At 41.2% G+C, this 15,640-nt stretch overlaps 1 long non-coding RNA gene across 1 annotated transcript; it reads right to left on the bottom strand.

Annotated features, from left to right (window-relative positions):
- Positions 1-9,923: 9,923 nt before the first annotated feature.
- Positions 9,924-10,347, bottom strand: LOC144326273 (uncharacterized). Its single transcript, XR_013391466.1, has 2 exons — positions 10,253-10,347; positions 9,924-10,147 (listed from the first exon to the last, which is right to left on the bottom strand). It is a non-coding gene; the product is annotated as an uncharacterized LOC144326273 (long non-coding RNA).
- Positions 10,348-15,640: the final 5,293 nt, after the last annotated feature.

A 15,640-nucleotide genomic window follows, 5' to 3' on the forward strand; every position in this document is an offset into this window, starting at 1 on the left:
CAGCTCCCTGATTGGTCAAGCTCTCTCAAGGGAGTGATAATTAATGGCCTACTAACTGGTAGTTCAGTGGTTCTGTGTGTCAGTGAGTGTAGGCGTTGTCAGTCATGTCAGAGAGAGCTAGCAAAAGATCCGTGTTCTGTTCCTGTAAATAGTCCACTGTATATAATAAACACCTAACTACAAGTTCCTGGTTCCTGCTTCGTCTATCCTGTCTGCAGCCAAGTCGCCAATTGCTTCCGTGGATTCTGTGTGTACTCTGCTAGGTCTGGCTAAGGTCCTGCAACTAGCCAGAAAGTTACGAAACAGCAATAGGTTTTGCCAATAGTTTATATGTCAACTTCGCCAGTTCTGCATAGCTCATCAGTTTTTCTTGCCACTGTTCTTTCGTTGGTGTGAACTCATCAGTAGCAGTTTGCTCCAGGAACTCCCTGTTACTCACTATTGTAGCTGCACACTCCCATTGTTCTGGTTTCAAAATGTCCCTCATCACTGGAGGTCCCTTTTCCACCATGTATTCAGGTTTTTGGGATAATGCATCTGCCCAGGCATTCTGATACCATGGCACATACCCAATCTTAAAGTTAAACCCAGCAAAAAAACTCTGCCCACCTGAGTTGCTTCTGGTTCAACTGCTGTGCAGTCCTCCAGTACTCTAATTTTTTGTGATCAGTATGCACCACCACTTGGTGCTGCACTCCCTCTAAAAAGTGTCTCCACACCTTAAAAGCCTGATGCAGCTCCTTATACCAGATTGTATTGTTTTGCTCAAACTGGTTTAGCTTTCTAGAGTAAACGGAACACGGCCTCCAATCTCCTTGCCTGTCTTTCTGTAGCAAAACAGCACCGATCACCCTGTCTGAGGCATCTGTTTCTACCATCATAGGTTTGTGTGGATCGATATGCATCAGATATTTTTCTGAAGCAAACATTGCTTTCAGCCTTGCAAAGGCCTCCTGAGCCCCCTTGGTCCACTGAAAGGGCCTCTTACCACTCAAACAGTCTGTGAGCGGTGTCGTGATCTGTGAATGGTTCGGCACAAATTTACTATAAAAATTTGCAAATCCCAGAAATCTCAGCATGTCTTTCTTCGTTTTGGGTTGTTGCCATTCCAACACTGCCTGCACTTTGCTTTTATCCATGTGTACTCCTCAAGGTAAAATGCAATAGCCCCAAAACTCTGCCTCCTCTGCGTGGAACTGGCACTTTTCTAACGTTGCATACAACCTATGTGCTCAGCCTTCTTAACACTTCTGTAATGTGTTTTACGTGTTCCTCAAGGCACAATTTTTTTGGGATGAACTCTTTCAAGGCCTGGGACTCTGCTTCTGACATGGAGTATAACTTCCCAGGGGATAGTTTGGCCCCTGGAACCAGATCTATCTTGCAATCATAAGATCGGGGGGGGGGGGCAGCTTGTCAGCCTCTTTTTCACAAAAAAATCTTTATAGGCTGCATACTGCGAGGGTATTAAACTCTCGGCCCCAGTGAGTCTCCCCTCTACTGCCGCCCCCTGACTCTCACTTGGACCACCTCCCCCACCCCCAAGCAGTGCTTCCGACAATAAGCGGAACAAAAAACTAGGGATCACTGACCCCAAGCAATTACTGGGTCATGTTTCGTGAGCCAGCTCATGCCCTAAACCACCAGATGCCCCAACAGTTTAGTCACGTGGAAGGCCATCATCTCTGCATGGTGTGCTACTTCCACCCTCATTGGTGGTGTCTCGTAGGCCACTTCCCCTGCCAACAGCGGCCTGCCATTGATCGTCTTCACACGCAGTGGGAAAGACAAGGATAGCAAGACTAACCTATGCTCCTGCACCAGGTCTATGTCAAGGAAATCTGCTGAAGCTCCTGAGTTCACCAGGGCATATACTTCTAGCCTGCGACCATTTGGGAGTTGTAGTTTCACCTTCACTGTGATTCCCGGGATGGGTGCATCTGCCTGGGGCTGCTTTACTGCTTCTCCACTCAGCTGTTGGCCTCCACAAACAGCCAGGGGTGCTCATTTCCTGTCAGCTGATTTTTTTAAAAAAATATTTTTATTCATTTTCAAATACAAATTTATACAACCATTTTCGAAATTTATTACATAGTCTTCTTTTTTGACTTCCCTCAGTTTCTCTGCCAATCTTCCGTTTTAATCTTTTCCGTCAATTTCAGTCTCCATTCTTCGATCGTCGGTTATTCTTCCTGTTTCCATTTTTGGGCTAGGAGTATTCTCGCCGCTGTTACTGCATATTGGAAAAGTTTACAGTCTTTTTTATTTACTTCATTTCCTACCATTCCTAAAAGAAAAGCTTCCGGTTTTTTAATAAATGTATATTTCAACATCTTTTTCAGCTCATTATAAATCATTTCCCAGAAGCCTTTCACTTTCTTACATTCCCACCACATATGATAGAATGTCCCTTCCTTTTCTTTACACTTCCAACACTTATTACATGTTTTATGCATTTTTGCAAGTTTTACTGGAGTAATATACCATCTATAAACCATTTTCATAACATTTTCCTTTAACGCAGTACATGCCGTAAATCTTAATCTATCATTCCATAATTTTGTCCACTCCTCAAATTGTATATTATATCCAAAATCCCTAGCCCAATGCACCATCACCGATTTAATTTCTTCGTCTTTTGTATACCATTCCAGCAGCATTTAATACATTTTTTATAATATTTTGTGATCATTACTTAATATTTTTATTTGAAATTTTGAATCTCTTTCCACATAACCATACTCTTTAAAATCCTTTTTAAACATTTCATTAACCTGATAGTAATGCAACCAATCATACACATACTCTTTTACTTCTTCATATGGTTTCATTTTCCACTTCCCTCCTTCTTTTATTATTAGCTCTCCATATGTTATCCATCTCCCCCTCATATTGATCTTTTTAACACTCATCACTTCTAATGGAGATAACCAGTGAGGAAGTTTTGGTTCCAATATGTTTTTATACCTATCCCATATTTCTATAAGAGATCTACTGAAAATGTGGTTTTCAAAAACCTTATGTATTTTCTTCTTTTCACACAACAAATATGCGTGCCAGCCAAATCTGCTGTCAAAATCTTCCAGATCCAACAGCTCTCCATTATCTAATTTTATCCACTCCCTTAACCAACAGAGGCCTGATGCCTCATAGTATAATTTCAAGTCTGGCAGGGCAAAGCCTCCTCTTTCTTTCGCATCTGTTAATAACTTGTATTGAATTCTTGGCTTCTTACCCTGCCAGATATACCTTGAAATTACCCTTTGCCATTCTTTAAAAATTGATGCCCCCTTAATTGTAAGGATTGTCTGAAACAAAAATAACATTTTTGGCAGCACACTCATCTTTATCGTTGAAATTCTCCCCCAAAATGATAACTTCATCCTTCCCCACACCTCCAGATCTCTTTTTATTCCATTCCACACTGGTATATAATTATTTTGAAACAGATCAATATTCTTGGGAGTTAACCATATTCCCAAATATTTAATTTTCTTTACCACTTCTATCCCTGTCTGTTGTTGCATTGTCTCTATCATACCTTGATTCATGTTTTTTGCTATTATTTTAGTCTTTTTCTTATTTAATATAAACCCTGCTACTTGACCGAACTGCTCTATCTCCTCTAATATTTTTCCCACACTTTTGACTGGTTCTTCCACCGTTATTACCAGATCATCAGCAAAAGCTTTCACCTTATACTCATTTTGACCTACTGTCACCCCTTTTATTTCTTCATTTTTTCTTATTGATTTCAGGAAGACCTCCAGTATCAAGATGAATAACAAAGGAGAGAGAGGACATCCCTGTCTTGTACCCTTAGTTATTTTTATATCTTCTGTAGTGGTGTTATTAACTATCAACTTTGCTCTCTGTTCTGTATATATAGCCTTTATTCCATTGAAAAATTCCTTTCCCACATCCATCAATTCCAAGTTCTTTAACATAAATTGCCATGATATATTATCAAAGGCCTTTTCTGCATCCACAAATATTAGCATTCCTGGTGGTCAGATATTCCAAAATATTAATTATATTCCTTATATTATCTTTCATCTGTCTGCCAGGAAGGAAACCTGCTTGATCTTTATTGATAATTTCTTGTAGTAACTCTTTCATCCTCTTTGCTAATATGCTTTCAAAAATTTTATAATCTGTATTTAGCAATGAAATAGGCCTATAGTTTTTGACTTGTGTTAAATCTGAGTCTTGTTTTGGGATAAATGTGATGAAGGCTTCCTTCCAGGTTTCCGGAATTTCTTTTTCTTTCAAAATATTGTTCATAATTTCTTTTAGTGGTGCAAGTAGGATGTGTCTCATTTCCTTATAGTAATTTGCTGTAAATCCATCTGGTCCTGGAGCCTTCCCTTTTTTCAATTCTTTTATTGCCTCTTTTATCTCTTCACTTTCTATTGGGGCATTCAGTCTGTCTTTTTTTTCTGTCGGGATCTTCTGCACCTCTTTTTCTTTTAAGAATCTTTCTATTTTCCTCATATTATTCTTATCTTTGCTTTTATATAAATGTCTGTAAAAATCCAAGAATCCCTTTCTAATCCCTTTCGGATCTTCTATTTCTGAACCTTCAATGATGATTTTCTTAATGGTATTCTGTTCCTTCCTTTTCTTAATCTGCCATGCCAGCCATTTTCCTGATTTATTAGCAGATTTATTGGAGTCAATTCATTAGAGACACATACTTGATCTATTCTTGACATTGACTGATTTGGTTCAGAATGGAAGGTGAACTCTTTTCCTAACGGATGTCTAAGCCTCCAGATGTCTATCAAATTACAATTCTTTGTCATCGAGAAAAAAGTCTTAGGTAATTTTCCATCCTTACTCGTCCCTGTTGCTCTCAGCCTATCCATTTCCATTGACACCACTCCATTCATGTCTCCCATTATTATAATCTTTTGGTCCATATATTCAAACAATTTTTCTTCTAGATTTTTGTAAAAATCAGTCTTATTACCATTGGGTGCATAGATCCCGACTATTATTAGTTTTTCGCCTTGCCATTTGATCTGGACTGCAATGATTTTTCCTTCTTCATCTTTGAAAATCTGCTGAGCTTCGATTTTATTTTTAATATATAATACCACCCCTCTCTTTTTATTTTTGTCCAAGGATATGAATTCATTTCCTAATCTTTTATTAATCAACACTTTTCTATGTCTTCTTGCCACATGAGTTTCTTGTAAACATATAATGTCCAAATTTTTCCTTTTAAGGACTTCCGGTCGGCGCCAGCGTTTAATGGCGGTCCTCTCTTCGAGCTCCGGAGGAGGACTGCTCCACGAGTTCGGGTCTGACCGCTACGGCGAGCGGAGGACCCCTAAAAATCACAGGCGCTAAGCCTGTGGGCAAGGAGATTCGGTGGGCACCAGTAGCGCCCCCCCTTACTGCGAAAGAGCCTTTTTAAAGGCTCCGGAGCGGCATCGGGAGTGAGCGCGGTGCTGAGAGTCGCTACCCAGCCCGTGGAGTGAAGCCGCGTCGCCATGAACGGAGAGCGCCGATTCCTTCCTGAAAGCTGAAATTGGATCGGAACACCCGTGAGTAGGACTGAAAGATCATTTGGGACCTACAAATTTGAAATTTGAAATTTGGCCGGAAACGGGAAAGGCATAAAATAAGGAAGTCTGCCTTCCCCGGACTGCATGATAGCTAAAGCAATGAAAGCGCAAAGCTGCACTTGAATGAAAAATAATTTTAAAACTGTTTAACCCTGACATTGAACACGAACCTCCCCCCAGCAGGCAGGAGCAGGGGGGAAGAAAAGTGACTTTATTAAACCTGCAGGAAAATAGTGGGGAAAAAGTTTTCCGCTGCCTCAACCCCTTGGGACGGACTGTCAAAACAAGGCACCGGGACAGTGAACTGCCACTTGAAACTTGATACAAAGTTGGAATTTTATCTGATACAAAGTTTTGGGACTTTATTGAAACTATTTATCCGACAGCTCCGGTAGTGGAATTATATTGAAAGAGTGTTGCGATATTCTTATTGAGGACTCTTGGTTTCTTTGTTCTTTGTTTTTTTCACCTGGATACTTTGGACTGCTCCCTCTAGAGGGTTGAGGGGAAACAGTTGCAGACAGAAAACAAGACAGTGGGATTTTCCATTGGTAAGCTGCTCCTGTGGGAACGTCCTTGGGATATGAGTGGCCCAGCAGATGAGATAACAACTAGAGCCAAAGCAAAACTTACACAAAAGAAAAGGGGCTCAATATCAAGCCTAACACCAGCAGGAGCAGCTGGGCAGGGAAAAGTGGCAACTGCATCCATGGAATCAATGACACAGGCATTATTCAAGATAAACGAATCTTTAGAAGCCTTGACAAAGCTAAGTACAGAAAATTCCAAAAAATTGACAGAACTAACAAGAAGATTGGATTTGAACACAAGAAGTGTGACATCTAATACGGAATCTATAAATAAATTGATTGAAAAGAATTCTGCAACTCGAAAGATTGCAGAAGATGCCAGAAATATTGCGGAAGAGACACAGGAAAAACTAGAACCGATCTCCAAAAAGGTGAATGAACATGATGCGGCCCTGTCTTTGTTGGAACTACAGAGGAAGGAGAGAAATTTGAAATTGAGACTAGTCCCTGAGAGTGAAGGGGACAACCTTGTGGAATTCCTCACACAGGAGTTTTCGGAATTTTGGCAGGAAAATTTGGAGGAAGAAGAATTCAAGATAACAACAGCCTTCCGATTGGGCAGGAGACAAAATAGAAAAAGTCCAAGGGATTGCCTGATTACTCTAAGATCAAAAGAAGAAAGAGATAAAATATTAAATCTACACTATCAAAAAGCCCTGGAGATTGAAGATTCTCATATACAAATTTTTAAGGACATCCCTAAATACATTTTGGAGGTGAGAGCCTTCTACAAGGATCTGGTTTACCTGCTGAAGAGGAATAATATACCTTTCAGGTGGGAGTTTCCACAAGGATTGTCCTTTAACTACAAAGGAAAGAAGGTTAAAATAAGAACAGTTCAAGACAAAGAGCAGTTTCTGGAGAGAAACCAGGAGGACTTGCAGAAGGGAACGGTAGATCCAACCTCAGAAGTAAAAGGATCAACAGACATCTTGAATCTAACATTTGGACTTAAACCACCGACAGAGGAGGAACAACAGCTTGGAGCGGTTGGAGGAACAAACAATAAATAACAAGATGGCTCTGCAATTCCTTAGCTGGAATTGTAATGGACTGAACCTTCCCAGGAAAAGACGTGAGGTTTTCCATATTTTGAAAAGGGAACAATTGGATTTGATTTGTTTACAAGAAACCCACGTGACTAGGGCACACAGAAAATTACTTATAAATAAAAGATTAGGACAAGAATTTATTTCATCGGACAAGGTTAAGAAAAGAGGAGTGGTGATCTATGCAAAGGAAAAGTTGACTCCAAAGATGATGTTTAAAGACGAACAAGGAAGATATTTGGCAATTGAAATACAAGTACAAGGAGAAAAATTGTTGATAGTTGGAATTTATGCACCAAATGAAGGGAAGGCGGAATTCTTTAAGAAGCTGCATGAGACTTTAATGGACTATCTGGACTATAAGGTAGTAATGATGGGAGACATGAATGGTGTGGTTTCCACAAATATGGACAAGGCACAAAGACAGGTAATCTCCAAAGAAGGGAGATTACCAAAGACTTTCTTTGAAATGACTGAAAACATGGACTTGATCGACATTTGGAGAACAAGGAACCCTCTTGAGAGAGAGGGAACTTTCTTCTCTGAAGCAAAAATGACATGGACAAGAATTGACCAGATCTGGCTTACTAGTGTTATGGCGCCAAAGATAAAAAAAGTAGAAATCTGCCCAAAGACTTGCTCCGACCATAACGCTGTAAAGATGGAGATGAAATTAACAACTGCTGGTTCCTTTAGATGGAGAATGAATGACACCCTTTTTAGAGATGAAGAGATCTACAAAAAGGCCCAAAAAACATTGAAAGATTATTTTGAGATAAACCTGAGAACAGAGGTTGAGAAAAGAATAATCTGGGACGCAAGTAAAGCCGTGATGCGAGGTTTCCTAATACAACAGAATTCTATAAAGAGGAAAAAACAAAATGAGAAGAAAGATAAAATTATGGAAAAAATGAAAGAAGGAGAAAAGAAATTGAGGTCTAAACCAAAGTCTCATGAGATTTTGAGAGAAATTAAGTTTTACCAGATGCAGTATATGGAACTGATGAATCAAGAGATAGAATGGAAAATTAAGCAAATGAGACAAAGGACATTTGAATCAGCAGATAAATGTGGGAAACTCTTAGCATGGCAATTGAAGAAGAGGCAAAAATTGAATACAGTTACAAGTTTGGTGGTGGATGGAAAGAATATTTACAAGCCAAATGAGATTAGCAATTGTTTCCAGAGTTATTTCAGGAAATTATATGCACAAGGGCCAGTTAAAGAAGAAGAAATAGAAGAATTCCTTAAGAAATACGGATTACAAAAAATTTCAGAACAAAGCAAAATGATTTTGAATGAGAAAATAACTGGACAAGAAATAGAGGGTGCCATTCAGAATATGCAACTGGGAAAATCTCCAGGACCAGATGGTTTGACTGCTAGATATTACAAAGCGTTGAAGGAATGGCTGGTACAACCATTAAAGGAGGTTTGTAATGAAATTCTGGAGGGGAAAAAGGCACCTGAGTCGTGGAAAGAAGCTTTTATTTCACTTATACCGAAAACTGAGACTGAAAAGAACCAGGTTAAAAACTACCGCCCTATATCACTACTTAATGTGGATTATAAAATTTTTGCAGACATTTTGGCAAAAAGACTAAAGAGAGTGTTGGTGGGAGAGATTCATAAAGACCAGGCTGGCTTTCTTCCAGGGAGACATATGTCTGACAATGTGAGAAATATAATAGACATTATGGAATTCTTAGAAGTGAACATTAATACGAAGGCTGTGCTAATTTTTGTGGACGCGGAGAAAGCCTTTGATAACATTTCCTGGAGTTTTATGAAGAAGAATCTCCAAGGGATGGGGGTAGGCCAAGGTTTCGAGAACGGTATAGGTGCAATATACTCTGAACAAAAAGCAAAGTTAATTGTTAACAATGTGGTTACGGAAGAAATACCTATAGAAAAAGGAACACGACAGGGATGCCCAATATCCCCATTGCTTTTTATTTCGGTCCTGGAGGTTCTGTTAAATATGATTAGAGGGGACCAGCTGGTTAAAGGAGTCCAGGTCGGAGCCAGACAATACAAACTGAGGGCATTTGCAGATGACTTAGTATTGACTTTGCAACAGCCAGACACTAGTACAAAAAGAGTTTTAGAATTAATTGAAATATTTGGTCAGGTAGCAGGTTTTAAATTGAACAAGCAGAAAACTAAAGTTTTGGAGAAAAACTTAACAAATGGTGAAAAAGAGAGGTTTCAGACTGAAACAGGTTTGGTGGTAGCAAAGAAAGTGAAATACCTGGGGATTAATTTAACATCTAAGAATGTGAACTTATTTAAAGACAACTATGATAAATGCTGGACAGAAGTAAAGAAAGATCTAGAAATATGGTCAAGGTTGAGACTTTCCTTGTTAGGCCGAATTGCTGTCATCAAGATGAATGTATTGCCGAGAATGTTATTTTTGTTTCAGACATTGCAGATTGTGGACAAGATGGACTGTTTCAAGAAGTGGCAGAAAGATATACAGTGGTGCCTCGCAAGACGAAATTAATTCGTTCCGCAAGTTTTTTCTTCTTGCGAGTTTTTCGTCTTGCGAAGCACGGTTTCCCATAGGAATGCATTGAAAATCAATTAATGCGTTCCTAGGGAAACCGCTTGCCAGGCTGGCGGTGCGGAGAAGGGCTTTTCTCCCCACCGCAAGCCTTCAGCACAGGTACGGGAACAGAGGGGAAGGCGCGCAGCGCTTTCCCTCTGTTCCCGGGGCTTGCGTGGGAGGAGGGTTTTTCCTCCCCACCGCCAACATTCAGAACAGCATTCTGAATGTTGGCGGTGGGAAGGAAAACCCTTCTCCCACCCCAAGTCTTCAGGACAGCCATCCGAAGGCTGGCGCGGGGAGAAGGTCTCTCCGCCCCCCCCCCCCACGCCAGGCTTCGGTGCATCCTTCAGAGGCTGCTGCCATAGTCACGCGTCACTTCTCCAGCTGGGAGAGGGTCGCGGGGCTATGGCTTCTTTAGCCCCGCGCGCGCTCTCCCGGCTGGAGAGGTGACGCTCGGCTATGGAGGCTCCTGCCATAGGCGCGCGTCACCTGGGAGAGGGTCGCGGGGGGCTGGTTTAGCCCCGCGCGCGCTCTCCCGGCTGGAGAGGTGACGGGCGCCTATGGAGTTTCCTGCCATAGGCGCGCGTCACATCTCCAGCCGGGAGAGGGTCGCGGGGGGTTTCTTTAGCCCCGCGCGCGCTCTCCCGGTTGGAGAGGTGACGCGCACCTATGGAGGCTCCTGCCATAGGCGCGCGTCACCTGGGAGAGGGTCGCGGGGGGCTGCTTTAGCCCCACGCGCGCGCTCTCCCAGCTGGAGAGGTGACGCTCGGCTATGGAGGCTCCTGCCATAGGCGCGCGTCACCTGGGAGAGGGTCGCGGGGGGCTGGTTTAGCCCCGCGCGCGCTCTCCCGGCTGGAGAGGTGACGGGCGCCTATGGAGGCTCCTGCCATAGGCGCGCGTCACTTCTCCAGCCAGGAGAGGGTCGCGGGGGGCTGGTTTAGCCCCGCGCGCGCTCTCCCGGCTGGAGAGGTGACGGGCGCCTATGGAGGCTCCTGCCATAGGCGCGCGTCACTTCTCCAGCCAGGAGAGGGTCGCGGGGGGCTGGTTTAGCCCCGCGCGCGCTCTCCTGGCTGGAGAGGTGACGGGCGCCTATGGAGGCTCCTGCCATAGGCCCGCGTCACCTGGGAGAGGGTCGCGGGGGGCTGCTTTAGCCCCGCACGCGCTTTCCCGGCTGGAGAGGTGACGCTCGGCTATGGAGGCTCCTGCCATAGGCGCGCGTCACCTGGGAGAGGGTCGCGGGGGGCTGCTTTAGCCCCGCGCGCGCTCTCCCGGCTGGAGAGGTGACGCTCGGCTATGGAGGCTCCTGCCATAGGCGCGCGTCACCTCTCCAGCCGGGAGAGGGTCGCGGCAGGCTGCTTTAGCTTCTTTAGCTTCGGAGCATCCTTCCGAAGCCTGGCGGCGGGAAGAGGTCTCTCCGCCCCGCCGCCAGGCTTCGGAGGAGGTCCGAGGACAGTGGGGAAGACGCGCTGCGCTTCCCCGCTGTCCCGGAGATTTCCCTATGGGCTTTCGTCTTGCGAAGCAAGCCCATAGGGAAATTCGTTTTGCGAAGCGCCTCCAAAACGGAAAACCCTTTCGTCTAGCGGGTTTTCCGTCTTGCGAGGCGTTCGTCTTGCGGGGTACCACTGTATCTAAATTTGTCTGGCAGGGCAAAAAGCCCAGAATAAAATTTAAGATACTAACTGATGCAAAAGATAGAGGGGGGTTTGCCCTGCCGGACTTAAGACTGTACTATGAATCGGCAGCCTTCTGCTGGTTGAAGGACTGGCTACTTCTTGAGAACACGGACATTTTAGATTTGGAAGGGTTTGACAATAGATTTGGTTGGCATGCGTATATATGGTATGACAAGGTAAAAATTCATAAAGGTTTTAAAAACCATATTGTTAGGAAAGCACTATATAACGTTTGGACACGGTACAAAGATTTATTGGAAAGTAAAACCCCCAGGTGCTTGTCACCAATGGAAGCCAAGGAAGTGAAAAAACTCAATATGGGGTCTAAATGGCCAAAATATTGGGAACTTTTAGAGCAAGATGGTGAAAAAGTTAAACTACAGAGCTATGAGAAACTAAAGTCCAAAGTACGAGATTGGCTTCATTATCTTCAGATAAATGAGGTATTTAAACAGGACAGGAAAATTGGCTTCCAGATGGAGAAGTCAAAATTAGAAACAGAACTGTTAGAACCCAATACTAAGAATTTGTCAAGAATGTATAATCTGCTGTTGAAATGGAATACACAGGATGAAACGGTAAAATCAGCTATGATTAAATGGGCACAAGACATTGGTCATGACATTATGTTTGCTGACTGGGAACAGTTATGGACCACCGGTGTTAAGTTTACGGCATGTAATGCCTTAAGAGAAAACATTATGAAAATGATTTATAGGTGGTACATGACCCCAGTCAAGCTTGCAAAAATCTATCATTTGCCCAATAATAAATGCTGGAAATGTAATGAGACTGAAGGTACCTTTTATCACCTTTGGTGGACCTGCCCGAAGATTAAAGCCTTTTGGGAAATGATCTATAATGAAATTAAGAAGGTCCTTAAATGGACCTTTCCTAAAAAACCTGAGGCTTTTCTCCTGGGCATGGTTGGCCAATTGGTGTTAAGGAAGGATAGGACGTTCTTTATGTATGCTACCACAGCAGCAAGGATTCTTTTAGCAAAGTATTGGAAGACACAAGAACTACCCACGCTGGAAGAATGGCAGACAAAGGTGATCGACTACATGGGACTGGCGGAGATGACTGGCAGAATCCGTGACCAAGGGAAAGAGATTGTGGAAGAAGACTGGAAGAAATTTAAAACATACCTTAAAAACTGTTGTAAAATTGATGAGTGCTAAAATGTCAAGGGATTGGGAAATAGAGAATTGCAGCTGTAATTGATAAGTTAGAGAAGAACCATAAAAGAAAATGAATTGAATAATTAGTTAATGGGGGGAGTTGCCGAAGAAATGTAAAAACAAGGATGCAGAAAAGGGGAGGCATGGGGAAGTCCGGGAAGTAAGGTATAGGAAAAGAGGGTTATGAAATTATACATGTTAAATGTTTGTTTGTTTATGTATTGTATATTGTTTGTGTTTATTTTGTGTTTGGAAAATCAATAAAAATCATTAATAAAAAAAACATTTTTTTCCTTTTTAAATATTGTTCAATTTTATTCCGTTTCCCCCCCTCGTTAATCCCATTAATATTCCAAGTCCATAATTTTAACGCCATTTTAACTTCTTATTAAAATTTTAATTTATGTACAAATTTTATAATCTTTGTTCCTCTTCTTCTTCTTCTTCTTCTTCTTCTTCTTCTTCTTCTTCTTCTTCTTCTTCTTCTTCTTCTTCTTCTTCTTCTTCTTCTTCTTCATCCGTCTTTCTCCTGTCTTCTTCTTCTCCCTCCTCCAGTTCCGTGCCACCTGTGGCCTCTGCTACTGCTTCTGCACCTCTTGCTTCTTCTTCATCTGCTCTTAACTCCTTATATCTTCTCAGAAATTTATTTGTTTCCTCTGGGCTCGTGTGTCTATGTTTCTTACTTTTGTAAAAGAAGGAAATCCCTTCCGGAAATTCCCATTTGAATTCTATCTTATTTCTCTTAAGAATTTGCACCATTGGTTTATATGGGTCTCTCCGTTTCAAAAGCCTAATTGGGATGTCTTTAAAGATAATTATGTAATTTCCTTCACTATTCAATCTCTTCTCTCTGTTCTTTTGTAGTATCATATTTCTCATTTCTCTGTCTTTGAATGTAATTAGACAATCACCTGGAAATTTCCTTGCCTTAGTTGTTCTTACTTTCATTCAGAATGCGTTTTGCACTGTTTTTGTCACCTCTTCTGTCTGAAGCTCTAACCATTGTGCTATCTCTGCTATTAGTTTCTCTTTAATATTTTCACCTTGCGTCTCCGGCACAGATCTTAGTCTTAAATTAACTTCTCGTTGCCTGAGTTCGTTCATGGCAATCGCATCCCATACCTCCTCCTGTGCTTTGTTAATTTCCGACATCCCAGTTTTAATTTTTTTCTCCTCTTTTCTCACTTCTTTCATCTCCAACTTTGTCCTTTTCATCCCCTCTTCTAAAGTTTGTGTTCTCTTAGTAACTTCCTTTAACTGTCCTTTCAGTTCATTCACTGCTACATCGACTTTTTTATCCATCTGTCCAATCCTTTTATCTACTTGTTCTAATTTAGTCTCTATATTCTTTTCACTCTGCTTTATATCATTTTTAATTTCTGCAAACATTTTCAATATCTCCCCTTTAAAATCTGATTCCTGTTTAGAGCCTCTCCTTTCCGTGGGTGTTCCCCCCTCGCTCACTTTCTTCTGTAAATGAGTCATTTTAATTAAGCACTCTCCAAAACCCTTCCTAATCCTTCCCAAATGACCAACAGTAAGAAAACAGTTACACCAGCACGTAGAGAGAGGAAGGATCCAACACCTCTCAAAACAGTGGATATATTCTTCTTGACACTTTCGTAGCCACTGACTTCCGATTCCAACAATATCCCAGATTTTAAAATTATATATTTAAAGTTTTAGAATTATATATTCCACTTATAACCCACAAAACCAGAATAGAAAAAAATAACCAAAGAGCAGATCTTCTTGCCTCTTGGATGGCTAAAGATTCCCAGTTTTCGACAATGTAGAAAGAAAAAATAAAAAATAAAAAATTATCTTCTTGCCACCAATTAGGCTACTCCACCGTTCCGACAGATGTATAAAATAAATTTATTCCATGATCAAATTGTATTTTAAAATCAAAATATTAAGTTTTTAAAACCAACTACTGAGCTACAGGTAAAGGAGATATATATGTATATATATATATATAAATTAGCCAAATTATATCATGAATAAAAGTAGTTATGTCCAAAGATCCGAGCCAGATACTCCCCTAAAGAGAAGCCAAATATTTCTCAACCGCAACAAAGAAGCAGTGTTGTAAAGCTGTAAAACACTTCCTTCGCCTCCACAAAGAGCTTTGAACCAGAGGGGGGGGGGGTAGTCTTGCAGTTCTATAACTTAAATTCTCAGCAGCTTTCAAATAGTACCTATTCTGGTAAGACCATAAAACAATATAAAACAGCCAGAATATATTTTGACAGATCGTCCAGTGTTCCCTTGATTGCTGCTAAAAAGGTTTTTTTTCCTTTAAAAGTAAAGCAAAAAATGGAGACCCAAAAGTTCTATTTTCATTGCACAGTTTTTTAAAAAAGCGAAACTAAAAGGGGAGCCTTTCCAATCCTTCCTTAAACTCCAGCCGTTCCTTCAAAGACCCTTCAAAATTTGCAAGATAGTAACCCTCTGCTTCCTCTTTTGTCCTTAGTTTTATTCTTTCTTTCTTTTTTTTAATTGAAATTTCCAGCTACACATAGAACAAAAAAAAACAGAAAACAAAAGGAAACAGACAAGCAAAAATGAAAATAAACACTCTTAGCAATCATTGTTGAGTACCATCCTCTTATTTACACTGCGTTGGATCACGCCTCGACCTCCTTCCTATCCTGTTACAGTTTTCTTGTTATACTTCTTCTCCTGCAGTTTCTATATCTATTATTTACACGTCGCAAGGTTTATGTTAAACCTACTGTAGTTTTTAATTTGTTACAGTTACTTTCAATATATGTCATGAATTTACTCCATTCTTCAATAAACTTTGTTTCTTTTTGGTGTCTAATTTTATGTGTCATTCTTGCTAATTCTGCATATTCAAATAATTTTACTTGCCAATCCATAATCGTGGGAGTCTCTGCTGATTTCCATTTTTGAGCTATCAATATCCTGGCTGCCGTCATCGTATACTGGAACAAACTCTGATCTTCTTTTTTAATTTCATCACCAATTATTCCTAAGAGGAATGCCTCTGGTTTTTT

The sequence above is a fragment of the Podarcis muralis genome, chromosome W (assembly GCF_964188315.1).
Source record: "Podarcis muralis chromosome W, rPodMur119.hap1.1, whole genome shotgun sequence".
Taxonomy (NCBI): Eukaryota; Metazoa; Chordata; class Lepidosauria; order Squamata; family Lacertidae; genus Podarcis; species Podarcis muralis.